Genomic DNA, 9,857 nt, shown 5'->3' with positions numbered 1-9,857 from the left:
GAGGCATTAAAGGCCAGCCACTCCGCCACGACGCCCAGGACAGACGGCGTCAGGCCGCCACTCCCACAGTGGATGTGACCGGGGTCCCATCTGCTAACTTCGGTCACCGCTCCGCCATCCCGAAGGCTGTAGCGGCACTGTGGGACATGCGATGCGAGACAAGACAGGCCCGGCACTGCTCCCGTTCCTGTTCTGCCGACACCGACCACCCGGACTCGCCTCCCACTGGGGAATGGGTCCGGTAACGTCACGTGTCCTCCCGAACGGAGTGCTCAGCGCACACGGACGGGGCCCCGGACCTCCCCCCTTGAGGAGCCCGGGACCTCCACGTGTCACCCGGACCTTCTAGTGTGTATGCCCGCAATCCGACCAGGGGGTCCGGGGCCGTCCTGCGCCATTACTACCGCCGGGACACTGCCGGACGACCGGCGTCATCTTCGCGGGACCAAGGACGAAATCCGGGATGACAGCGACACACGCCGCCTTCCCACAGTGTACTTCCTACAGTATCCGACCACTGTACCCCACGATTCAGGGGAGGATGGCGACTTCCATGCCCCACTCATGTACGCTGCCCCTCCTTGTGATTATAAAAGGAGGAGGCGGGCTCCCCTTAGCTCTCTCTGGACTCTGGTCTGCCTGGTCTCTCTGGCTTCTCTCTTCCAAGAGGACGTTCAGAGACTACTGAGCACTCATCTCAACCGACTCCACTCCTAGCTGAGACTTGGGAGCTTCTCTCCCTCTCTCGCCTTGCTTGTACCCCCTACTACAAGCACTCCGGGTGCAAGATAATACAGTGCCCTCGCACACCCCCTTTGCTGGACGTATGGCCCCGCAGCCGGAACTAGGATAAACCATGTGTTACTGTGTTGCCTCTTGCATCATCATCTGGGACGAGGAAACACGCATCATTTACTAGTTGGGATTCGGGCCCCCGGGTCGGGACAGCGACAACACATATCTGAATTTTCCATGCATGCTAGATTTAAATCTGGATAAGGTAGTGTCGTGGCTCTAGAAGGAGGGCCACATCCGGGTGGCGTAGTGCACCCGCCTAACCCCAGAGGGTGGTTACTCGGGGAAGTGCAAGCTATTCTTCAGATCTACCCATGGAGCAAGAACACAAGAACACTCGGGGATTTAGAGTGGTTCGGGCCGCCGGAGCGTAATACCCTACGTCCACTGAGAGTTGTATTGCTCTTGGGTCTGTGGATGAGTCTATCCTCTGTCTCCAAGTCCCTTCTTGGACCTGGGTTCTTCTCTATCGGGCGTCTTCTTTTATAGCGCAAGGAGGACGCGTACACAGGTGTTGGACCCCGACAGGTGGGCCCAACAAGAATGTATACTTTACTAAATAGACACTAATGGTGCCACAGTGATGGAGAATCTCTTGCCGGATACGCTTCATCGTCCTATAGACTCTCTGACCGAGGGGGGTCTTCTCCTGTCCCATCGGCGAGGCGCCCGTTGATGCAATGTAGGTTGCGGCGTAGACTGTTGGGTCTACCGCGTAGGCGTTATGGTACTCCGTCGCCGAGTTGTCGTGTCTAACCGGCGTAGCAGACTGATGCGCGTGGCGTGAGTGGCGCCAGCGGCTGTACTGTGCACCTTGGTAACGAGCCACCACCAGTACAGCTTGGCAAAAGTCTTCTCGGGCTCTGCTGTGGCAGAGCGCACTTAACGTCTCCCGCATTGAATGCGGTAGGTGGGCAAGTCTTCCCGAGGAAACTTTGGCAGCCGCGAGCGTACCTGCGCCTGCGGACACGTGGTGGTTCCGGACCCCCCAGGCGGGGTGTCTGTTTCCTCGCTGAGGGGTCCGGATAGTATATGGGGGTCCGGGACCCCGTGGGAGGTCCGGGCCCCCCGGCTGTTTTGGCTGAGTGCTCCCTTCTCCGGGACACGTGGTGACACCGGACCCGTCCCCGAGCGGGATGCGGGTCCGGGACCGTTGGTCCGGTGAGATGGAGTCGGATCCCAGGGATCCGGCTGCTCAGCTCCTTTGGGCGTAGTTACGGATAACTACACGAGTCTTGACACAGCAAGAGGGGGTACCCTAGTTCAGAGGTACCGACAGGTTGTTTTTAGTACCTTGATGACCATTTATGGCATCTTGCATTTTGTTACACTAGCAAAGTGGTTTGTGCAAGAGGCTATTACCGTTGTAGGATTTGATGATCTGGAAGGTTGCATAACCCACGTTTCACCAATGGTAACCAGACCTTTTACTGGTATTGCTGGTTGTAGTCATCAAAATGTTTATTTGAATGAGTTCTTCTTGGCCAGCACACATAATAATATAATAAAGTTGATAGTTGTGCTTGTGTTAGTGGATCTCTTGTAGGCATCAAATTTTTTTACCATATACTGGAGGCATTCTTCCCATTTTTGCCCAAGTTCCGACTGAAGCGCTAAAGATTGTACTATGAATTTTGGCCATACGAGCATATTTTAAGCTTCATAAAAAAACATATATTTGAAGTTAGTAGTGGAGATCATTGTGATCTCTGGGTTGTTCGTTCTATTTTCTTCCTTGTCGTCCTACACTTCGCCTGGTCTGTAAATGTTAAGACGTTCAGGTGGTGTCAGTGATCGTGGGAAAGGATGTTTACCACTACATCGTAAGTGTGTGGATATCTTCCCTTGTATTTTGAATGCATCCTCTCAGCTCGCATGTTGTAAGCTTGCAACCTGAGAAAATTGTGATGAATCTTAATCTTTCTGCAATCAGTTAGTTTCAAACGGGGATGTGATATTGACCTCCTATGTGCGAAAATGTATTGCGCATGTAGCATTTGCATGGGAACCAGGTTGGCGATTTCGGTACTCAGTACAAAAAATGTAAGTATTTCTTTCTATTTTTTATATGTTTGCTCGAACCTTCTTGCGGCCTCCTCCCAGCGCGGCTTCTCCCACACGAGAAATTTCGATATTTGACATTGAATACGCATGCCTAACGTATTTTGATATTAAATTCGCATGCCTTTCAAAATATGACATCGAGCACGCGAATTCTTTTGATTCAGGGGTTTTCTACCTATTTTTGATATTTTTTCCTTTTTACTGCTCATTTTCATTAAACAAAGACATGAAGAGACGATTTTACCCCTGGACTTATCCTTTCACCGTGAGATACACGGGCGCCTCTCTCTCGTATCTCTCTCTGCTCTGTTCCTCTTCTGAAGAACAGGGCCGGCCACGCCTCCAGCACCGGCCGGCCTCGCCTCCACCGGCCGCCGCCGCCGGCACCGGCGTCCGCTCGGCTCTCCAGGAAGCGCAAGGCTCCCTGTCTCCTCTGCATCGCCTGCCCGATGTCGCAAGGCTCCCTGTCTTCTGCGCGTAGCAGGCAGCTCGCGGATTGGCGAGGCTCTTCATCTTCTGTATCTGCACCGCGGGGGATTGGGCAAACTGCGTCGCGAGGGATTGGGCAACCAATGCCGCTAGAGGTTGTACCCCCTCCTATGGTTGACGATGTCATAGGTTTGCCTCTGATTGTGTGCCCAAAGTGTAAGGATTTGAGAGTTGTGATTGTGATCCAGCCGCGGGCGGTGCAGGCCTGGGGGGTTGAACACGGGACGAACAGAGGACAGGCGGGATGAGCACGAGCGAACAGAGATCCAATTAGATAAGGAACAGAGATCCAATTAGATAAGGTGAGGGGTACAATGGGAAGTTCAAATGCCTAGAAAAGAAAAAAATTATTGAAATTCACGAAATCTTGAAAAGAGCCGAAATCTCCCGTTTCAAAAAAAATTTGTATGCTCGATATCATATTTTGAAAAACTTGCAAATTTAATATCAAAATGCGTTACGTGTATGCCAAATATCGAAATTTCTCCTCCCACACGCCCGCCACCTTCTCGGCGCTCCTCGTCCGCCTCGCGCGCTCGCGGCTCCCGGGCGCCGCCGCGCTGCCTCCGCACCCTGCAGTTTCCTGGAGCCGCAACTCCTGCCGCTCGCCTGCCTCCTCACGCCCGACCACGCGCTCGCGCTGCTCCGCCTCCTGCCCTGCTCCTCCGGCTCCGCTCCGCGCATCCCAATCCTTGCTCCTCCGACTCCTGGCCATGGGGGGCTTCCAGGCACCAGATCCGGCTGCCGCGGACCCAGATACAGTGGCACGGTCGCACAGCCAGGCAGCTTGGTGCGCCAGCCCCCACCATGGGCACGGCAGCCATGGGCGTGCGACACGGGGAGCGGGCGACGAGCAAGCAGCCAGTCCATTCCCGTGCTAGATGCAAGGGGCGCCCTAGCTCCCTAGCCGGTAGCGACGCGGCAATGCTCCCCTTTCAGGCCTCCGATCATAAGGTAGCAGCTACTGCAGGTCCATCTATCCTCTTCCCTATCATCTATTGGATGGAAATCTTCTGCCCCTCTTACTATTTTCTTGCCAATGGATGCAATTCTCATGATATCCAGGGTTGTCTCTCATTTTTCTTCCTCAAATGTGCACGGAACCCTTTCTCCTGGGTCTCATTTTTTTTCTTGCTTGCTGTACAGATTCCAACACTTCACCCTCCTCAATCCATCAGGTGCAGGTTTAGTATGAAGTTCGATGACCTGTGTTAGTCTAATTCTCGCAGCATGAATAGATCATTTTTGTCTGATGCACACTGCTATATTTACACTCTTGCGAACTATTTGATTTGAATTGAAAATAGAACCTACAAGTAATTTCATTTAGGTAGTTACATAGGTGGTAATTTCGCAAGTGCAATGTTTTCATTTTTTGATACGTGCCGATTTTGCTTGGTCTGGTTGTCGGTCAAGCTATATGACACTTGGGCTCTTTATTTTCATCAGGTAGCTAAATTGTTTGCTGTGAATATACACAGACAGATGTATAGTGTGCCATTTCTATTAATACCACTGTTTGGGCCCTTTACTTTGATCTGTAATTTTTTCCCACCTATATACTTGCATCATGACACTTAACTCTTGTCTATGCCTTCCAATTTTCTTTTCAGCAAAGCTGTTGGGACAGATTGGTGAGGATTGAGGGAACGCACCAGCCTGCGAGTGGCCAGCGACGGCCATGGCTGGCCTTGGGAATTCCAACGCAATTTAAGCTCGCTTCTTCCCGGTACCACACTTGAGCACCACCTCCCCAAATCCCCTTCTCCCATTCTCGCTGCTGACACCTCTCACTTCCGTCTTCTTCAGTGAGTAGTGAATGGCAGTTGTGATTCTACATATACGTTTTCCTCCTGTGCTTCCTGCACTCCTTATGATTCAAGTGCATACACTTTGGCAACAGCTTGCAAAGTGTTCGACAGAATGCTCATGAGGAGGTCAACATGAAGATAGTAGTTGTTTCATCTGCCCGTAGTGCTCTAACCACATCAACAACAGGCCTACCTGCCTGGTTAGAATTTTCCCTCTACTTTGACTGGTTGGTTTGATCTATACGATTTACAACTTTAATACTTTATTGGTTATGCTCCACTACTTCCACTTGACTGAAGTTAATAAATGAGAACTAATTTGTATTGTCACATGTTCATTCATCTAGGGCACAAAATTCTTTTCTACTCCACCTCCTATTGACCTCTGTGCTTTAGTTTCCTTTTCCCTTTGGGTGGACAGAAGATTGACCCAGTGTGGAGTGGTCTGATTTGGGCGAGGAGCAATTCGACGGGAACAGGACTGGCAGCCTAGCAAGCCAGTAGCTCAATGCTTTCATCCTGCAGTGTAGGCACAGAAGCATTCCTCACAACTGAACAACAACAACAACCAGGTTTGCATAATATTCAGATTTCTGACACATGCTTACACAACGTTTTGTTACTGCATTTAGACAGCTCAATATGTCATGAGATTTATGTATTTTAGCTACTCACCGTATATCCTTATATTTGCATCAAAGGGGAAAGAAAAGGAATTTTTTTTTGTTCTTTATCTTATACGGTCCTTCAACCTTCCAAAGAACTTCAATTTCTCTTTCTGCTTTATTTTGTGCACTGCCCGTGTTCTTCATCTTTATTGCTTAGTAGATCAAAATGACAAAGACTCTAGAATCAAGTTATTTCCACCATTTGTACCATAAACGTGCTATGCCTTGCAACATCATTAAATCCATTTGCTTTGCAATGCATCGATCACAGCAAAACAAAATGCCTAGGCGATAGATAAATGATCCTTCCAGAAACATTGGTTCCGAGCCTTAAAAAAACAGCAAGCTTGATACTAATAGTGTTGGCTTTACCAAGTTGTAACTTGTAAGTAAGGGACTGTTTAAAATTCTAAAATGGCTAGATCCCCCTTTTAATATTTTAAAAATTACATGTCAAATATTTTTAAATGGCAAAATAGGCAATTTCGTCCTTGAACTTTTGCTCTTGGGTCAAGTTGGTCCCTGAACTCTTAGAAAGGCCAATTTGGTCCTCAAACTCTTGCCGGAGGGTTCAATCTCATCCTCCATCCGAGCTGGACATCCACGTTGGCAGGCCAACTCAGCACCCTGCCAGCTTAGGGTTTAGGCTCCCGTTGAAATGACCAATCTACCCCGTGTTCGTTTGGACAGACCACATCGAGCTCTCTCCAGTCGCCGCCGCTAGCAGCACTCACCGCCCCCTCCCAGCCCGCCAGCTCGCCATCCACACCAGCGCGCCGCCCCTGACCAGCCTCCTCCCAGCCAGCTGGCTCGCCGTCCCCTCCCAGCATGCGCCACCCCTGACCAGTCTCCTCGCAGCTCACCACCCCCTCCCGTCGAGCTCTCTGGTCGGCCCCCATGGCTGGTCGCCGCCCCCTCCCAGCAACCTTCTCCTAGGTTGTTTGGATTGGAGGGGATTCAGCATCTTGTAATCAGAGCCTGAAATATTTGTGTCAGCATCTGCTACTTTGGACCTGAAATATTGTGTCAATTTCGTGCCTGTGTATCTCTACTTTTTCATCTAAAATGCATGTGTATCTATACTTTGCACCTAAAACATTGTCAGCTATGGGGAGCGGGAGCGGCCTGGCAATGGAGTGGCTAGATGCGGTTCTCTGTCCAAACGAGCACGGGGTAGATTGGTCATTTCAACAGGAGCCTGAATCCTAAGCTGGCAGGGTGCTAAGTTCGCCTGCCAACATGGATGACCATCCGAGCTGGAGGATGAGATTGAACCCTCTATCAAGAGTTTGAGGACCAAATTGGCCTTTCTAAGAGTTCAGGGATCAATTTGACCCAAGAGCAAAAGTTCAAGGACAACATTGCCTATTTTACCTTTTTAAATCACTGAAATCTTTATAACAGATTTCTAATGGTTCGAAATTGGTGTGCAGCACATGTCTGATTGAAGCTACATAGATCCTCAGTGGCTAAAAGATTAAGGATGCCTTAAGGTAAATTATTTTTCATGGTTGAAGAATTCAGATGATATCTGTTTACATAGTAAGTTGCTCCCTTTTAAATACAATGTGGACTTTTTCATCATTTATGCTGTGCAAAGATGGAACAGAAATAATGAATGTATCTGCACCCATTTTCTATGTTAGATCCATAATCCACACTGAATAAGGATGCTTTTCTCTTCTACCAACTTTAGCTTTTTCACATTCTTCTATGTCTTACATATTTTCTATGATGTAATTTGGTTGGATATAATTGTAACTTGGTTGGATTGAACTGCAAATTAGTTAAACATCTAAAAGTACGTGTGTTTTTTGCTTAGTATATTATTTTTCTTGCCGGTTGATTACTGGTTGTCCGAACATGTGATGGCAACACCACTGACTTTCCTATTAACATAGGCATACACCAGGGGTCGGCATTGAGCCCTTATTTATTTGTTTTAGTGATGGATGAGGTCACAAGGGATATACAAGGTGAGATCCCTTGGTGTATGTTCTTTGCTGATGATGTGGTGCTAGTTGACGAGAGTAGGGCAGGGGTTAATAGGAAGTTAGAGCTGTGAAGACGCACGTTAGAGTCGAAAGGGTTCAGACTTAGTAGGACCAAGACCGAGTACATGATGTGCGATTTCAGCGCGACTAGGCATGAGGGGGAAGACGTTAGTCTAGATGGGCAAGTGGTGGTCCAGAAGGATACTTTTCGGTATTTAGGATCGGTGCTACAAAAGGATGACGACATTGATGAAGATGTTAGGCATAGAATTTCAGCTGGCTGGTTGAAATGGCGCCGGTGCGTAATGGGGTTCTTGAGCGGGTTGATAATGTAAAGAGGGGTAGAGGTAGACCTAAACTGACGTGGGATGAGTCAGTTAAGAGAGACCTTAAGGATTGAAATATCTCTAAAGAGATAGCTTTGGATAGGAGCGCTTGGAGACTAGCTATCAATGTGCCTGAACTTTGAACTTATTTCTTTCGGGTTTCATCTCTAGCCTACCCCAACTTGCTTGGGAAAAAAGGCTATGTTGTTGTTGTTGTTGTTGGTTGAAATGGCGGCAAGCTTCTGACATTCTTTGTGACAAGAGGGTGCCACAAAAGCTAAAAGGCAAATTCTATAGGACAGCAATTCATCCGGCGATGTTATACGGTGCTGAATGTTGGCCTACAAAAAGGCGACATGTCCAGCAACTGAGTGTAGCAGAGATGCGGATGTTGCGGTGGTTTTGCGGGCACACAAGGAGGGATAGAGTCCGGAACGAAGTTATTCGGGATAGGGTCGGGGTGGCACCAATTGAGGAGAAACTTATCCAGCATCGGCTGAGATGGTTTGGATATGTCCAACGAAGGCCTCTTGAGGTGCCAGTGCGTAATGGGGTTCTTGAGCGGGTCGATAATGTAAAGAGGGGTAGAGGTAGACCTAAACTGACGTGGGATGAGTCGGTTAAGAGAGACATTAAGGATTGGAATATCTCTAAAGAGATAGCTTTGGATAGGAGCGCTTGGAGACTATCTATCAATGTGCCTGAACCTTGAACTTATTTCTTTCGGATTTCATCTCTAGCCTATCTCAACTTGCTTGGGAAAAAAGGCTATGTTGTTGTTGTTGGTTGATTACTGGTTCCATCTCATTGGTGTACAGTTTTTGCTCAGTATACATTTCAGAAATGCTGAGCTTTGCTTGTTACATGCAACTTGATTAGGTCGAGAATTTTTTCAAATGGAGACATGAAGTGGAGTACATGTATGAGTCTTTGATTCAAACACTAAGACGAAGCTGTCAAAGACTACATACCTGTGCCCTTGAGTAGCATATTTCCTCTGCATGTAAGTTGCTTTTTCCCATATTTGTAGATGTTCATGTGCAGGAGAAAAAATAAATAGCAATTGTGTCATGCTTAACATGTTGGCTAATTACATGAATCAAAAATTTTCTTGACTGATGAGTATGGCAAATACTGGAAAAACGTTGCATGTGAAGCATTTTCCTTTTGATAACTATCGCATGAGAAATGCTCCATCATCTGTTTTTTTTTTCATGTACCTGCAGTATGAAAGAATGTACTTCTATATCTAAAGTTCTGTAATAAATATAAGTAATATATTTGTATGTGTTACAATATATTGTAAAAGTGTAATATATAAGTTTGAAATGGCTGCCTCCAATGTCCTACACCTTCATTGTAAAGTTTGAAATTAATGCCGTGCCTGAAGGGAAGGTTCTCCTTGGTTCAGTGAGTGATAATGCAATGGGATTATGGGAAATGGAATCAGATAATAGTGTAATGGAAGCTACCAGGGATGCTTAGTTGCCAGTAGGGGTGGTAATGGCCCAACAAGGCTCTTAATTTTTTTAGCTCAAAATTGTATAAGATTAGAGCTCGGCCCTTAAATTTTCTAGTTCAAAATATTGGACCATTTACCACCCCTAGTTGCCAGCTTTAATTTATTTGGAAATGGTTACAAACAGTAGGAAACAACATTTTTGCAAACCAAACAGCTCGAAATTAAAGATGTATGGAGTTTGCCGTGCT

General features: G+C 47.6%; 1 long non-coding RNA gene across 6 annotated transcripts; it reads left to right on the top strand.

The window, feature by feature from the left end:
* Positions 1-3,891: 3,891 nt before the first annotated feature.
* On the top strand, positions 3,892-9,264 carry LOC120702776. 6 transcript variants are annotated; one of them, XR_005686523.1, is made up of 7 exons: positions 3,892-4,302; positions 4,495-4,526; positions 4,962-5,077; positions 5,252-5,386; positions 5,556-5,731; positions 7,261-7,320; positions 9,027-9,264. It is a non-coding gene; the product is annotated as an uncharacterized LOC120702776 (long non-coding RNA). The 6 variants fall into 6 exon arrangements; XR_005686522.1 differs by having other exon boundaries at positions 3,893-4,302; positions 5,158-5,359; positions 5,581-5,731; XR_005686520.1 differs by having other exon boundaries at positions 3,893-4,302; positions 5,158-5,386.
* Positions 9,265-9,857: the final 593 nt, after the last annotated feature.

This window comes from Panicum virgatum, chromosome 4K (genome assembly GCF_016808335.1).
Source record: "Panicum virgatum strain AP13 chromosome 4K, P.virgatum_v5, whole genome shotgun sequence".
In the NCBI taxonomy this organism is placed as follows: Eukaryota; Viridiplantae; Streptophyta; class Magnoliopsida; order Poales; family Poaceae; genus Panicum; species Panicum virgatum.
The sequence above is the reverse complement of the archived record's forward strand: the minus strand, read 5'-3'. Positions and strand labels throughout refer to the sequence as shown.